The sequence below is a fragment of the Portunus trituberculatus genome, chromosome 27, assembly GCF_017591435.1.
Source record: "Portunus trituberculatus isolate SZX2019 chromosome 27, ASM1759143v1, whole genome shotgun sequence".
NCBI lineage: Eukaryota > Metazoa > Arthropoda > Malacostraca > Decapoda > Portunidae > Portunus > Portunus trituberculatus.
Window position 1 is genome coordinate 17,352,581 of NC_059281.1, and position 15,314 is coordinate 17,367,894.

General features: G+C 41.0%; 2 long non-coding RNA genes across 3 annotated transcripts in view; one reads left to right on the forward strand and one right to left on the reverse strand.

Annotated features, from left to right (window-relative positions):
* LOC123509537 overlaps positions 1-15,314 on the forward strand; it is a 62,651-nt gene that overhangs the window by 45,445 nt on the left and 1,892 nt on the right. Inside the window, exons 2-3 of one of the 2 annotated variants that reach the window (XR_006676213.1) lie at positions 824-913; positions 14,615-14,712. This is a non-coding gene — a long non-coding RNA (uncharacterized LOC123509537). Of the gene's footprint in view, positions 1-823; positions 914-14,614; positions 14,713-15,314 lie in introns of those variants that run through there. The other variant, XR_006676214.1, reaches the window with a different exon arrangement.
* Positions 7,449-15,314, reverse strand: part of LOC123509536 — a 70,054-nt gene continuing 62,188 nt past the window's right edge. Inside the window, exons 2-3 of the long non-coding RNA XR_006676212.1 lie at positions 11,649-11,865; positions 7,449-8,317 (exon numbers count right to left, since the gene is read on the reverse strand). This is a non-coding gene — a long non-coding RNA (uncharacterized LOC123509536). The remainder of the gene's footprint in view (positions 8,318-11,648; positions 11,866-15,314) is intronic.

Here is a 15,314-nt window from a genome sequence, read left to right on the forward strand (position 1 = left end):
TTTCATTTGAGCTTGTTTTCTATTGCATGCTATAACATTTACTATTGTATTCAGCTCATTCAGTAACACACGATGAACGTAAGACTCACATTTTATCTCTTTAAACACGAACAATTCTTGAGCAAATGCACGTTTTATTTGTGTGAGATTTATTCGTTGTCTCCAGTAATAAATAATATATATAAACACATATTAGTAACATTGTATAACAGGGTCACATTCAGTATTCTCGTGGTAATAATAGATAGTGCAGAGGCGGGAAGGTCTGAGAAACACAAAGTCAGAGTTCATGTTTTCCGCTTTTTAATCTCTACATTACTAAATAAACACTAAATGGCGGGAGAGGGAGAGAAGAGAAAATTGCACTCGGGTCGCAGTTGAAAAAGCACAGTAGTGAAATGTTTGATGGTTCTCCTCACCCTTATCTTACACAGCAAACTGAAGCTTCTGTTCCTGCGCGTCTCGTATTTCTAGGCGCCTTAAGCTTTCATTAAGACTGTTTTCCAAGAGCACAGACAAGATTGGTAGGGTTCTAACAACTTTTTTTCCCTAGGGCGATGCAAAAACCTTTCATCGTTAACTTACCATTACCGTCATGAAAACACTCTTGAAAAACCAATAACTTTCTTTAAAGCTTGTTGAAATTTACTCGAGATTGGACGAGGAAACGTTTGAAGATACAGTCCACGATGAAAATGATGGAGAGAAAACGAAAGAAAAGAAAATCGTGTACGTTGCTGTGAATGAAATAGAATGAGTTAAAATATTTCTACCATGACGATTGACTCATATAAGAAGTTAATGGTGGTGGTCTCGCCCTCAGGGAGTGGTTGTGGTGGTGGTGGTGATGGTGTGGCTGAGCTAGATGGCTACTACGAGAATGACATCCTGTTCATGATGTTCAGGTATCAAGGTAAGTTATTTTTCTTATATTTTCTGTATTTATAAGATTACACTTTAATAGAACACAAATAGTAAAGCGATATACAAAAAAAGGGGAAAAAGAAAGTACTTCTTTGAACGAGTTTATTGAAATCTTCCTTAATTAACTTTTTCAGGTGTCATTATCAGCGGACATTTTTTCTTTCTTTATTTTTTTGTTTTGCCATTGGCCTTCAGTCCTCCACAAACACACACACACACACACACACACACACACACACACACACACACACACACACACACACACACACACAGTTTCCTGCGGTCTCATTCTCTCTACGTGTATAGACTCAGCGCTCCACCGTTTGTTCCCTTCATGAAGCTTCCTCCCTGTGGCTGTCTGCTTCTCATTTTGCGCCGCGTGAGTTGCTGCTTCTGTGCTCCCTTCCCTTTACTCCTCTTCCATTTACTTAATCCCCATCCACATGTGTTTCATCTTACTCTATCATTTCCACAAGATTTTCCCAGCATTTTCATTCCCATATATGTTCTTGTTCTCTTTCCCTCTTTAAACTATTTTCTTTCTATATAAGCAAGAAAAGAGCTGGCCAACAGGAACAAAAATAGTAAGAAAAAATATATTCACTTAAAAGGCCAGTGTAAAAAGTTGAAGTAATCATTGAAAACTTAACGATTAGTATCTTGACACTATTTATTACTTATGGAACGTATTTCTTTTATATTTCTTAGATAAAATTCAAAATGTATCTTATAGCTTCATCTGCCCTTAACTCTCATATCCGTCTCATTGGGCTTTTAATCTGTGGTGCATGAAATTTAAGGAACACAATGGTAATGTTTTCTAGGTAATCATTTGTTGATCATGGCGAGGGAAGGATGAATGGGTGACTGAGCTGTTCTCCGAGTGTCTCAGCTAATAGTGGTAACCTTAGTCCCTGACGTTTTTTCAATATATACTAGTAAATTAAGTAACTCTCTCTCTCTCTCTCTCTCTCTCTCTCTCTCTCTCTCTCTCTCTCTACGTTGATCCCAAACACAGAGTCTCGTTAGAGGTCAATGGAAGGGTTTTTGTCCGCGTCTTAAATGTAATCCTTTGTTAGGGAGCGGGGGCGTGCGGCAGACCATCCGGTAAACAAGCTGCATATTCTCTCTCTCTCTCTCTCTCTCTCTCTCTCTCTCTCTCTCTCTCTCTCTCTCTCTCTCTCTCTCTCTCTCTCTCTGCCTCCCGGTCTTTCCGGGAAAGGCCTCCTCTCCCCAACAGCTCACGCGACCTGAGAATTAAAGTGATGTGCGTCATGTGTTGAATTCTACTTTTGGCTCATCGGTGTTTCCAATCGTGTGTTGCGGAAATATAAGCTTTATTTTTCGTGTTCGAGCAAATATAAGCTTCTTTTTTCCCAGAGAGAGAGAGAGAGAGAGAGAGAGAGAGAGAGAGAGAGAGAGAGAGAGTGAGGGGAAGTCGGTTTACCCAGCTTCCCTTCAGCGTGGCTTGATAGCCTTCACACCGTTGATAGTGCCGTCAGACCAGCTCTCAGTAATCCACCTGACATGGGAAAGGATGGGAGGAGGAGGAGGTGTGGAGGAAGGGAGAGAGGAAGATGAGAAAGACGATGTGGAGTAGTGGGGAAAGGAGGGTAGGTCAGAGGAAGATCTCAGGTAGTGGAAGGAGATGAGGAGGAGGCAATGGTGGAGGAAGAGGATAAGGAGGAGGAAGAGGAAGTGGACGTGGAATAGGAAGGTTGAAGATGATAAGGATTAACACAGGAGAAGGATGAATCGGAGAATAAAAGGAAAGACGGTAGTGAATAAAAGAGTAAAGAAAAGGAGAAAAGAGGAAAAAGAACGCCCGATAGTAAAGTAGGAAGATAAGGAAGAGAAAGGAGCAGGAGAAGCAAGAAAGAAAGGCAGTAAAGAGAGTTCGTGAAGGTGTTTCAGAGTGCGTTAAAGCTGGGATAAGTGCATCAGATTACCTAACTGAGCTTCAAAGTGTTCAGATTATTCAAGCAGTGTTAGGATGCAACATGCTGTATATGTATTGTTAGTGTCTTTACTGTGCCGGACTACGTTAAAAAGGTCAGGCAGCATTAACTTGTGTCATGTTGCATTCATCAGTCCCGCGCCGCGTCAGATCTCGCCTCTCTGTGCCAACTCCTCGTGATAGATTGTCGATAAATGTTTTTTGTCATGTGTCGCTTCGTGCTTCATTTCACGTTGGCCTCGCGTCGTGATTAATTTGTATCTGATGGTGCGTGGTGATGCAAGAAGCGACAGAGGTGATGATTGTTTTATTATTATCATTACCATTGTCGTTATAGTAGTGCCTCTCATCATAATTGGTGCTGAACTACTTCTTTAAATTAACTGCATATATTTTTGTTTCTTTCATGCTGAGAATCATTCGTACTGAGGCTTGGCTGAGAGTGTATAGCAGTGAATGGTGTGGAGAAACCCTTGAAAACATAGTCTATCTCGTTTTCGCTATTTTTGTCAAGGTTAATATACAGTCAATATTGTCAGAATCAATAGCTAGAATTGTGGACACTTATTTTTCCTATCGAGACACGCTAAGCTAAGTAACTGCTAAGTAACTGCCTCGACCATCGTGTCCTCTGCCCCCCTTCACTTTCCTGTTTTCGTTTCATCTTGTTCACGTGGTTTTTTTCATATCATTCATAAATATTTCCTTTGGTCGCCCTCACTTCGTCCTATCTCGTGGCTTCATCGCTATCCCCAGCCCTCCACGCTCCCTGTATCTCCTACCTGCACACGGCCAGACAGCCACAGTACATGTATATTCTGCTCTCGTTGTAGAAATTTAGAAATCGTAAACTACATTTATGAGTTAGTCCATAGTAGTGATGCGCTGCTTCTGAATGCTTGAACTTTTACTGATAATGTTGCAAACTATTGTGAGAGAGAGAGAGAGAGAGAGAGAGAGAGAGAGAGAGAGAGAGAGAGAGAGAGAGAGAGAGATGACTCTTTGCTTTCTGCAGTGCAAATATTTGAAAAATGACGGATTCCTTGGATCGAAAAAAAGAACATCGACGATATTGGCGTCCACCGTCCAAACACGGAAGACAAAGGCCTTCTTGGGGAGAGAGAGAGAGAGAGAGAGAGAGAGAGAGAGAGAGAGAGAGAGTGTGTGTGTGTGGTTTTGAAGGAATGTCTTTTCTCTGCCTTATAACAGTGTAGCCAGACCCTTACTGTGCGTGTCTCTGGAGACAGCTATATAGTTAGACAAATAAAAAATATTTGATAGACAGACAGATAGATAGAATACCCAGGCAGATAGATAGATGAATACAGAAAGTGTTTTTTCTTACATGATTTTCTAAACTTACCTCTATTGCGTGTCATGGATTGCTAAGATGATAATAGAAAGGGAAGCCTCTCTTGTTTGTTTATCGTGTTCTAGAAGGAAATTTTCTTTTTATTTATTTTTTTGCCATCATAGCGCAGTATTATAACAGCAGGATATCATTAATGAAAATAGTAGTCGTGGTAGTAGTAGTAATTATAGTAGTTGTTTTCTTTTTTTCTATTTTAATCATTATTAATGTTACTATGTAGTATTTTTTACAATTTTTTTTTTTTGCCAAACTGTCATATGTTTTTTAAGAGAAAATGTATGAAATGCACCAAGGATGATAAAACATAGGAGATCCACTAAATAATTTATTTGAAACATGCACATAAATCTTGTTACATATAAACTGCATGAATACTTTGTTTGAAAATACATTTACAGGTACACATCTTCGGTCTGGTGGACAGGAGAGAGAGAGAGAGAGAGAGAGAGAGAGAGAGAGAGAGAGAGAGAGAGAAGAAAGATTAAATAGAGAGTTAGAACTGATTTGCATCCACTCGGACAGCAAATAAGCTCTCTCACTTGCTCATTCGCTCATACTGCTCTCTCTCTCTCTCTCTCTCTCTCTCTCTCTCTCTCTCTCTTTGGGTAACATTTATAAACCTAACATGTTCATACAAATATAGCTCTTCTATATGATGATGAGTCCTCGTGATCAGTATTGAGTCCAGCATCAAGGATCATCATCAATTGTTGTGCCCAGGCTTTCTACATACGCAAATACCAGCTAATTAGTTTTACATTGAGCTGATCATTAGGTCATTTTTTCAGCCCTTTGTCATGTTTTTAATGCTTTATCTTACAGTGGCTATTTATAGATATACGTCCAAATAAATTCTCTCTCTCTCTCTCTCTCTCTCTCTCTCTCTCTCTCTCTCTCTCTCTCTCTCTCTATGTAATCCGGGAAATTCTCTCTCTTTAGATTCAAAAGATATATGTAAAAAATCGCTTCGCTGGATCTCGGTTCAAATCCCACAAGTGGCAGCCTTGATCCTCTTTCCTCGGGTATTAATCCCCTGTTGAGCGAAGCAGAAGAGGGATCGTGAACCCTTCAACCCCTGCCCTCCTCCTCCTCCTCCTCCTCCTCCTCCTCCTCTTGGTGCTGGATTCTCTTTCCGGGATGGCATTGCTCTTATACGGCTTAATTTGATCTTATCACTGCTCTTGATAAGCTTAACTTTTTCCTCCATTCACATTGTTACTTGCGTCTTTGTATTTTTTCTTTTTTTTCCTTTTTCGTGTTAGATTTTTATTTTTTTCTTTTAATACAAGTTATCTTCGTCAGTTTTGTTTTTCCCTCTCTGAAATTTTTTTTTTTTTCTACTCTCAGCAGCGTTTATTGTTTGGTGAAGTGTTCAGTATAGTGTTGTCACGGTTGTATACTTGTTTTTATATCATCGATTTTATGTTAGTTTTTTTTATTTTTCTATTTCACGAATTGTTTATAGATTTTAAGTCTGTTTGTTGTATTATAGTTTTATCTCTCACTTCTGCACATTTTCCAGTTTTATTTCTTTGCTATTATTTTCTTTTTAATCCTTCACAATTCCTGCCTGAGGTTCACAACGTTCTCTCTCTCTCTCTCTCTCTCTCTCTCTCTCTCTCTCTCTCTCTCTCTCTCTCTCTCTCTCTCTCTCTCTCTCTCTCTCTCTCTCTCTCTCTTTTACTGTTTCTCTTTCCGTGTCCTATCTCTTCACTTTTCTTGCTTCTGTTTCATTTTCATTCGCAGTGGAAAAACGAAAAAGCTTCACCAAAACCCCGGATTCACAATACACACAAAAAGTAAAGCGTTTTCTCTCTCTCTCTCTCTCTCTCTCTCTCTCTCTCTCTCTCTCTCTCTCTCTCTCTCTCTCTCTCTCTCTCTCTCTCGTAGCACGCTTATATTGGTCAGTGTCTCATATTTTTTTTTTCATTATATCTACTTAAATAGGTCGTAGTTCTTAAACACACACACACACACACACACACACACACACACACACACACACACACACACACACACACACACACACACACACACACACACACACACACATAGAAGTATTTAAGTGGTATAGGGGTTATAACAAAGGGGACATGAGCAAAGTTCTTAGGATCAGTAGCCAGGATAGAACCAAAAATAATGGGCTAAACCTTTAGATATTTAACCCCTTCAGTACCATGACGTGTTTCCATTTTCATTCTGCTTACTATTTGGTGGTTTTATACAGCTTCAGAGACTTATGTGGGGGATTAGAATAGTTTAGACTGTGGCCATTAATCTTCTGACCTCCATCGACCCTTCGTAATGTAAATAAATTGGTCTGATCGTGCACAAATCTCAAGGGAAAAATGTGTCCCAGTATTGAAAGGGTTAAGTTTAGGAAAGAAGTGCGAAGGAACTGGTTGTCTAATACAGTGGTTGATGAATGGAACAGAGTCAGTGATCATGTTGTTAGTGTTCATTCAGTAGGGAGCTTTAAGAGAAGATTGGACAAATTTATGGATAAGGATGATATGTTGTTTTGTTCACACAGGGACCGCCACTTGTAGGCCTGACTGTCTCTTGCGCCATCCTTAAAATTTATTATGTTCTTACACTACACACACACACACACACACACACACACACACACACACACACACACACACCTTGATTGCTTTATTACGTACAAATATGAAAATAAAAGAGCATTTTCACTTCTACCACATTTTCTATCGTCATCTCAATCTGTTCATATCAGTGTTGAATTTCGTATTTCCGTCCCTTTCTTGCTTTTTGGCTTTATTAGTATAGCATTGTCTTATATCCCTCCGTTGTCAGTCGCTCCACTTTTCTCTCTCTCTTGTGTGTGTGTGTGTGTGTGTGTGTGTGTGTGTGTGTGTGTGTGTGTGTGTGTGTGTGTGTGTGTGTGTGTGTGTGTGAGTTACTATTGCAGTTGAAGAGGTTAGTGCTAGAGGAGGAGGAGGAGGAGGGAAGGTAAAGGAAAAATGAGAAGTAGGAGTGTTAATATATGAAAGACTTGAACTATTAAACTTTCCCTATTTTCATTTCATTTTTATTTTCTCATTTTTTTCACTGTTATGTTTTTTTTTTTTTTTTTTTGCGAGAGTTCAAACGTACCTTTGTCAATTTGCTTAATTGTTAATTTGATTTAGAGGTTAATTTCATAAGGCAGGAAACGTATTTCCGTGTGTGTGTGTGTGTGTGTGTGTGTGTGTGTGTGTGTGTGTGTGTGTGTGTGTGTGTGTGCGTGTGTGTGTGCGTGTTGAAGATCCGGTGAGATTAATTTTTATCTCATTCTCTTTCTCTTGTACACACAACACGCAGCATCTCAATTATTCACAAGTTGTCTCTCCTCTTCCGTCTTTCTCCCCTGCTTCTCTTATACTTTCTCCTCTTTCTCCTCATCGTCGCCGCCATCGCTCTCCTCCTCTTCCTTTCTTCTCTTTCTCCTCTTCCATCAACACAACACCTTCACATTGCTCTCACTTTAAACACAGACAGCGCCACCACCAATACCAAGGAAGAGCATTTAGTCTCACCCTTGCAACTTCTCCACCCTCTCACATCATCCTCTTCCTCTCCTGTTTCTTCCTTGTCGCTGTCCTTGTACTCTTACTTTTCACCCCGTTAACCATCAAGTTCTCTCCTCTCCTTTTCCAGCCATCATATATTTTCACACCTTTCTGTCACAATTCGTCACTGGGAACTCTCTCTTTTACTTTCATATTTTCCTGTTCCTGCGCAATAGTGAAATTTTCCAGTCACACTATACTTTTTGTTTGTCCTCACTATCCTCGTCTTCCCGCCGCTCCACACCCTCGCTTTCAGACTGGCACAGCATCTCCCTGCTCCTGCCATCGCTCCTTGTCATGAAGGGCGGCGGTAACAGCTGCGGACGGTGAGGTGGGGAAGAATAGTGAGGTGGAATCTGCGTCCCGCGCTGTGATAGTTGTCTGTAGGGGCTGGGATGCACTGGTGGGGCTTCGGCGGCGGCGGCGAAGGCGATGTAGGTTGGTGCCCACGAGGAGCAAGATAATGGCCGCGTAAAACACCACAATTACCTGTGAGAGAGAGAGAGAGAGAGAGAGAGAGAGAGAGAGAGAGAGAGAGAGAGAGATGCATTATGTATAGCAGGGGAATTATTTGCTGAAAGGCTCTAGTCAGTCAAAAATATGAGGTTTGTGGGTGAAAATTTGGTGTGTATTTATATGCAACGAGATTTCTGTGGAGGATAGAGCGCATTTTATTAGAATTGCATCCCCTTTGAAAACTAAAATGAATCTCTCGAAAAGTGTGAAGATGTAGTTTAGAAACGAATATTTTCTAAGGAAACACCATAATAACGCAAATCCACGCCATAATGAGCACCCCAACACCTGGGAGCTGCACCACAACAACGACCTAACTTTGACTGCTCCACAACAGCCAGTGACATTATCTTTCAGCCTCTTTTTGCTCTTGACATATATTTCTACATCTTTTGTTGGGAAAGTTAACAGCTGGCCTCTCGTCCTCCTCCTCCTCCTCCTCCTCCTCCTCCTCCTCCTCCTCCTCCTCCTCCTCCTCCTCATCATCACCATCACCATCATCATCATCATCATCATCATCATCATCATCTTTTTTTTTATCTGTCTAGAGTTTTCCCCTTAATTGTTAAAAAGCAACACCTGAGCGAGTTCCTAATTAAGCGTGACACCACCTGCTTCACGATCTCATCCCCGGACACCAGGCGCCGTGATTTCCTGGCTTACCGCTTAGGAGGGTTCTCTGGTGGCTCCCTCTGTTCTTAGTATCACCTGCACGATATTAAAAGTGAGAGAGGGTGAGGACGAGGAGGGGACGAAGGATAGATAGATAGATACGTAGGTGGAAAGATAGATAGATAGATAGTTTGCGCGTGTGTGTGTGTGTGTGTGTGTGTGCCAGTGTGCACTAGACCAACATTGACACACAGGCCTGGGATGAGAGATTAGCGCAGTGAATGAGTTACAGAAAGAGGGAGGTGGTGGTGGAGTCCCGCCTCTAACTACATTATCTTCGTTTTAGTAAGAGGAAAATGAGGTTTATGGCAAGTTAGCTGTTTTAATTACTCTCCTCCTCCTCCTTCTCCTCCTCCTCCTCCTCCTCCTCCTCCTCCTCCTCCTCCTCCTCCTCCTCCTCCTCCTTCTCTTTCTCCAGCTTCTACTCTTTTTCTTTTATATTTTATTATTTTCTTTTTTTCCTCATCTTCATCTTCGTTCTCCTCTTCCTCCGACACCATTTCCTTCTCTTCTCCATTAGTTCATCCCTCTCCCTTTTCTTTTAAACTTATTTAAGAGAGAGAGAGAGAGAGAGAGAGAGAGAGAGAGAGAGAGAGAGCTTACGATGAGGGTAATTTAACAAGTTTTGAGGTTGTGGAACAGTGGAGGTGCTGGTGGAGTGGGAGGTGGAAGGGGAGGTGGAGGGAGACGAGGTAGAAGAAAAGAAGAGGAGAAAACAAAAACGGAAAATGAGGTGAACATTTCCAGAGAAGAAAGGAGAACCTCTTTGAAGTTTGGGAAAAATAAATTGTTCAGGAATTTGCTCAAACTCAATTTCTTTTCTCCTTTTGAGGGGAAATGATGTGAAACGGATTCCGTGAAATATTGAAGGTGCAGAGCGTTACCTATATGCTAGAGGTCTGTTTTATCTTTATACTCTGGAACTGTAGCGTGTCGTGTGGAAACTTAATCAGAAATGTCATGTTTTTGATATGTTTTGTAATATATCCTCCCTTATTACTCTTCTGTATACCTTTCTCCACCGTATTAATCCTCCTATTTGCTTTCTTTTATATGCATTAACACTCCCCGCTACAATGATTCTCTCTTTAATCTCAGTTCCATTCTATGTAGTTATTCACTTATTTATATATTAGTATTCTCATTTCCCGCGTTCGTATCATCTCTTACTCATTTACTTGATTTCATTCCTAATCTCTACATGTTCAAAAATCCCTCTTTCTCTGCTTTTAATACCCTCTCTTCTCCCTTTGTTTCCTCCACTCCTCCCTCTGTCCGTGCTTCCTGTCATCTGCAGTTCTGTATCAGTAACACCCTCCTCTTCATTATTTACCTTCCCGTTAGTGTTTCGTTATATGGATAGTCTCTCTCTCTCTCTCTCTCTCTCTCTCTCTCTCTCTCTCTCTCTCTCTCTCTCTCTCTCTCTCTCTCTCTCTCTCTCTCTCTCTCTCTCTCTCTCTCTCTCTCTCTCTCTCTCTCTCTCTCTCTCTCTCTCTCTCTCTCTCATCTTGTAATCCGTGTCCGTCTCTCTCTCTCACTGAGCTTCATTCACCTGGCACATGTAATCCTTTCTTTTTTTTCCCCTTTCTTTACCTTTTCTCCCTTCATATTCCCTTCCCTTGCCTTCTCACTGTCCCTCAGCAAGTCCCGAAGCCCCATCTCTCGTTTTCTTCCCTTAATCCCTTTCCTTTCCCAGTTCCATCCCCTCCCATAACATCCTGTTCTTGCTATCCCTCCTCTTCCATCTCTCTCTCTCCCTCTCCCGCTCTTATCTTTCTTGCTACCTGAGTCATGTCTTTCTTTGTCTTTTATCTTGCCTCGCTATTTTCTTCCAGTTATTGCTTCTCTTACTTTTCTTCCTTCGTCAATATGATTTTGTTTAATTCGTTTTCTATTGAGTCAGTTTTATCTTATTTATTTCCTATCTGTGTTCTTTATCTTAGACTTCTATTTTTTCATTCAGTTTCCCCAAATAGTCCTACACTTAGGCTTCATATAATCCTTACACGAGTCTCCATTTACTTTTCCTACATCTATTGGTATATATTTTTTTTTTTTTTTTTTACTTGACCCTCCTTCTCCACTTTCTCCCTTGCCTTCCTCTCTCTCGTAAAGACCTGAAATACTTCCACTTCCCCTGTATGTTTTCCTCCTACATACAACTCCATAGAATTTGTGTTCGGCCTTCTAAGTCTATAAACTCTACTCTAACTTCTCTTTCTTGTTTTATTTCATTTTTTTTTCAACCTAACTTCTTTACACTCTCTTATTTATTTTCTGCCTTGTCATGTATCTCTCTCCTTAACTTCTATATATTGTTTAACTTCCTTCTATCTGTTTAATTTGTCGATATTATATTATTTCCTTTCTTCTCTCATCCTAACTTCCTTACACTGTTTTATCACCTCCCATGTATCCTTCAGCCATCTCCCACGACAGCAATCATAACATTCCTGTGACTTTGTTGTCTTATTACCTTCCATACGCTTCTTATCCTTGCGTTTCTTTTTTTTTCTCGCCCTTTTTTCTCTTATAATTTTTGTTCTTCGCTCTTGCTTTCCTTCTCGCCCTTTCCTTCTGCTTTTTTTTCTCTTAGTTTCGCTCTTTTTCTCTTCCTCGCCTCGCCACTCACCGCAACATAAATGGCTGCGTCTGTTGCTATCTCCGGGGGCAGTGTGGGGCGATAGGCGGCGCCCCTCACGCTGGACACCATCTTCCTCATAGCCGCCTCCTCCAGATAGGGCTGCGCGTCGCCTGCCACCTTGGTCTTCTTTCCTCCACCTCTCACTCCACTTCCTGCACCGCCTCCTCCTCCTCCTCCTCCGCCTGACTCCTCCACGTCAACACACCTGTGGAAGAAAAGGTTAATTAGGACATTTGTAGAATATCTGTTGCTCTTGTTCTGTTAGGGTGGTGGTGGTGGTGGTGGTGGTGGCGTGGTGGTGGTGGTGGTGGTGGTGGTGGTGGTGGTGGTGGTGGTGATGAATTAGATGTGTAGTTTGTTCATTTCATTGCTTTGAAGCTTCTAAAATTTCATGCGGTATTTCGTTTAAATAAATGTATAGATCTTAAAACATATACAAAGAGGTTTATGATGGTACATGTAAATTGTCATGTACAGTACAAGGTATATAGATGGTGATAGCTATAGTGACGAAATGACGATAATATTTATAATAATGTTGATAATTATTATAATGACGATGATGATAGTAATAATAATAATAATAATAATAATAATAATAATAATAATAATAATAATAATGATAATAATAATAACAACAATAATAATAATAGTAGGAACAATAATGATGATAACAATAATAAGGAATTGAGGAATAGTATTTAAGAAACCACAGCATCACAGATAAAGTCCAGTGATGTGATGGCCTCTTGGCTGGCACTGAGCAGCAGGTGAATGTGTGGTGACACTATCGATCTTTCCTGGAGTGGCGGTCATGGCTCCCTAGCGGCACACCTACCGCCAGGACGGTCACCTTTCTACCCTGCATCCTGGGCTCATCGTCAGTGATGCCGAGGATCGTACACGCACAAGGGAACAGAATTAACAACACATACCTTTACGTCTTATTCCTCCTCCCCTCTCCCGTAGCTCCTTAAAAGTCATTAACAAAATCTCATATATTTTCATAATGGTTATAACGTAAGTTCTAATTTCCACACGGTTTTTCTTCACTGTTTCTACTATTGCGAAAAGTTCGGTAACTGTATCCATAGTGGAACCATGTAAAGTTTATCCGACACGCCACACAGTATGAAAAATGTCGAGAAAGAAAATGAATCCCATCAGCGTTGAAAGGCATTGAGATGACACATCGATTTTGCCCCCGTCACAGATCTCTCAGCCGCTGTTCCAGACATACAAGTGGTTAAATTTATCTTAAGGAGAGACCTGGTTTTTTTTTTTTTTTTGCTTTTCCTTAAACGGAAAGAAAAAAAGTATTATATTAGTATGCTGACATATCCTAGTGAAATTTCTTTCTTATTTTTCAGATTTACTCACCAGACCTATTTTTTAGCATGAAAGAGAACAGCAAAATGTACAAAAAAAAAGTAAAAATAAGAGAACTAAATAAATGAGAAGAATTCTGCCCAAATAAACAACAGACAGGTACAACAAAGCTATGCGGGTCATCCTCCGGGAGGCAGCAGTAAAGGCGAGGGTTAAAGTAGCCTTCCGGGTCTGAATACTCAAGCAGCAGCAGCAGCTCCAGCTGGTCCAGGAGCCCCTGCCGCTCTGTCCCTCCTCAGTATTCCCTCGCTGCTCCACAAAGCCTTCCCTTCCCGGCGATCATCAGGGGCCATTAATACTGGAAGTAATGCACACCTTCCCTAATCTAACGACTACGTAATGACGCTTAATGTTGCTCTGCTGAGATGAAGGTTTTATCATCAATACAATTCCAATTAAGATCGTAAAAGCGAGAGCCTTCGTCTCCCGCCTGCTCAGATTGCCGTCTCAAGCATTCTGATCATTAGGATAAGCCTTGTTATTAGTTCACCAGCTACGCGTTCATTCTCTTTTGAAAAGAATATCCATTTGGCACTTTTCTTTATTCCTTGATGTCCTTGACAATGTGTTACACAAAAAGCTAGTAAGTTCTATGAAATAAAGAGCAACGTCTAATGTCGCTATCATGTTGAAAATAACACAAACTTAACCATTTATAATACATGTGTTGTGTTCTATAAACTGTCACAACTCACTGTATAGCAAACACACCTGAAGTGACTCTCAGTACAGGTAAAGTGACTCATGTTTTCGCCTTTGTTCATTAGCAATTCATGTGGATCGCTCACGGAGAAATTGAACTTCAGTGTGTCGCGGTGCTGCAAATTAGTAACAACATCTGCTCGCATCAGCTTTTGCTGTACAGTGAAGAATTGTGGCGGCAAAATGAGACCAAGCGTAGAAATGAATGATTGTTGTTGATCCGCCAAGGAATGTTTTGAGGTTAGACACACACACACACACACACACACACACACACACACACACACACACACACACACACACACACACACACACACACACACACACACACACACACACACACACACACACACACACGTCCAAAAGCTAAAGATTTCCAAAACTTAAAGTGGCAGGTAGTACTGAAATCTTTATGAGAGAGAGAGAGAGAGAGAGAGAGAGAGAGAGAGAGAGAGAGAGAGAGAGAGAGAGAGAGAGAGAGAGAGAGAGAGAGAAAGGGGAACACGGGGGGACTTATATCACAAACACCGGATAGATTTTTTCTCCAGGCCTTTTCGTTTTATCATTTCCTGCGAGACTCGTTTATCATGCGCCCAGGAAAACGTTGTCCACCAATACATATTTCAGTCGTGAATTTGTGAGAAGCAAACTTTGGAGTGAATCTTTAATTGTTGACCCAAATGATTTATGACAGCTCTCGTTTGAATTTTTTGTTTTGTTTTGTGTGTGTGATATACGTAAATTAATTTGGAAATAACAATATTGTATTGCTATTATTATTATTATTATTGATAGTAATAGTAGTAGCAGCGTTGTCATTGTTGCTATTTGATGTTCTGTATTATTGTTATCATCATTTTCAGCACTACTGTCATCGTTTCCTGTGTTTGTATGCAAGGACAAAGCGTCACTAATGATCTCCTTGCTAAGCTGCTTTGTCTTGGAGGAATGGAAGGGAAGGTAAGGGAGGGGATGGAACGGCTGGGGCGAAGGAAGGGTCGGAAAACCAAGGTGAGAATATGTATGTGGGGAGATTTTTAGGCGTATATACACCTGCAGAATAACAGAAAGTGTAGGGGAAGACGAACGCTATATTCTACAGTGAATTGAGGTATCAGAACGGGTAAACAGAGCAGGTGAGAGCAAGAAAGGTTAGTGTCTATTGTGATAAGGTAGGGACAGGGTGTAGCTAGCGGAATGTCTGAACTGTTGACATTGTGCACTGGAGAGAAGTGGAGCAAGGAGATGCTGGGTGGTGGTTGCAGAATCCCGCAGAAATGTAATTACCTCCGCCGCGGCAGTGTGGTGAGGTTGATCGCAATATGTATGCAATGGGATGGAAATTCTCGTTACGGTAATCGCACAAGCGGGATGTATGTTTAGATTTGCTCCATCAGCTTAAGCGGTTGGGCTCTACAACCTCCTCGTCTCTTCTTTCCTTAGAGTGGATCGCATCTTACCTCCTCCCACCAATCCCATCTCCTCCCTCCACTCTTCCTTCTCCTTCTCTCCCTCTGTAGTCGTTTTGGTATTTCAACACAAAAATCATTCAGGGTTAAATCA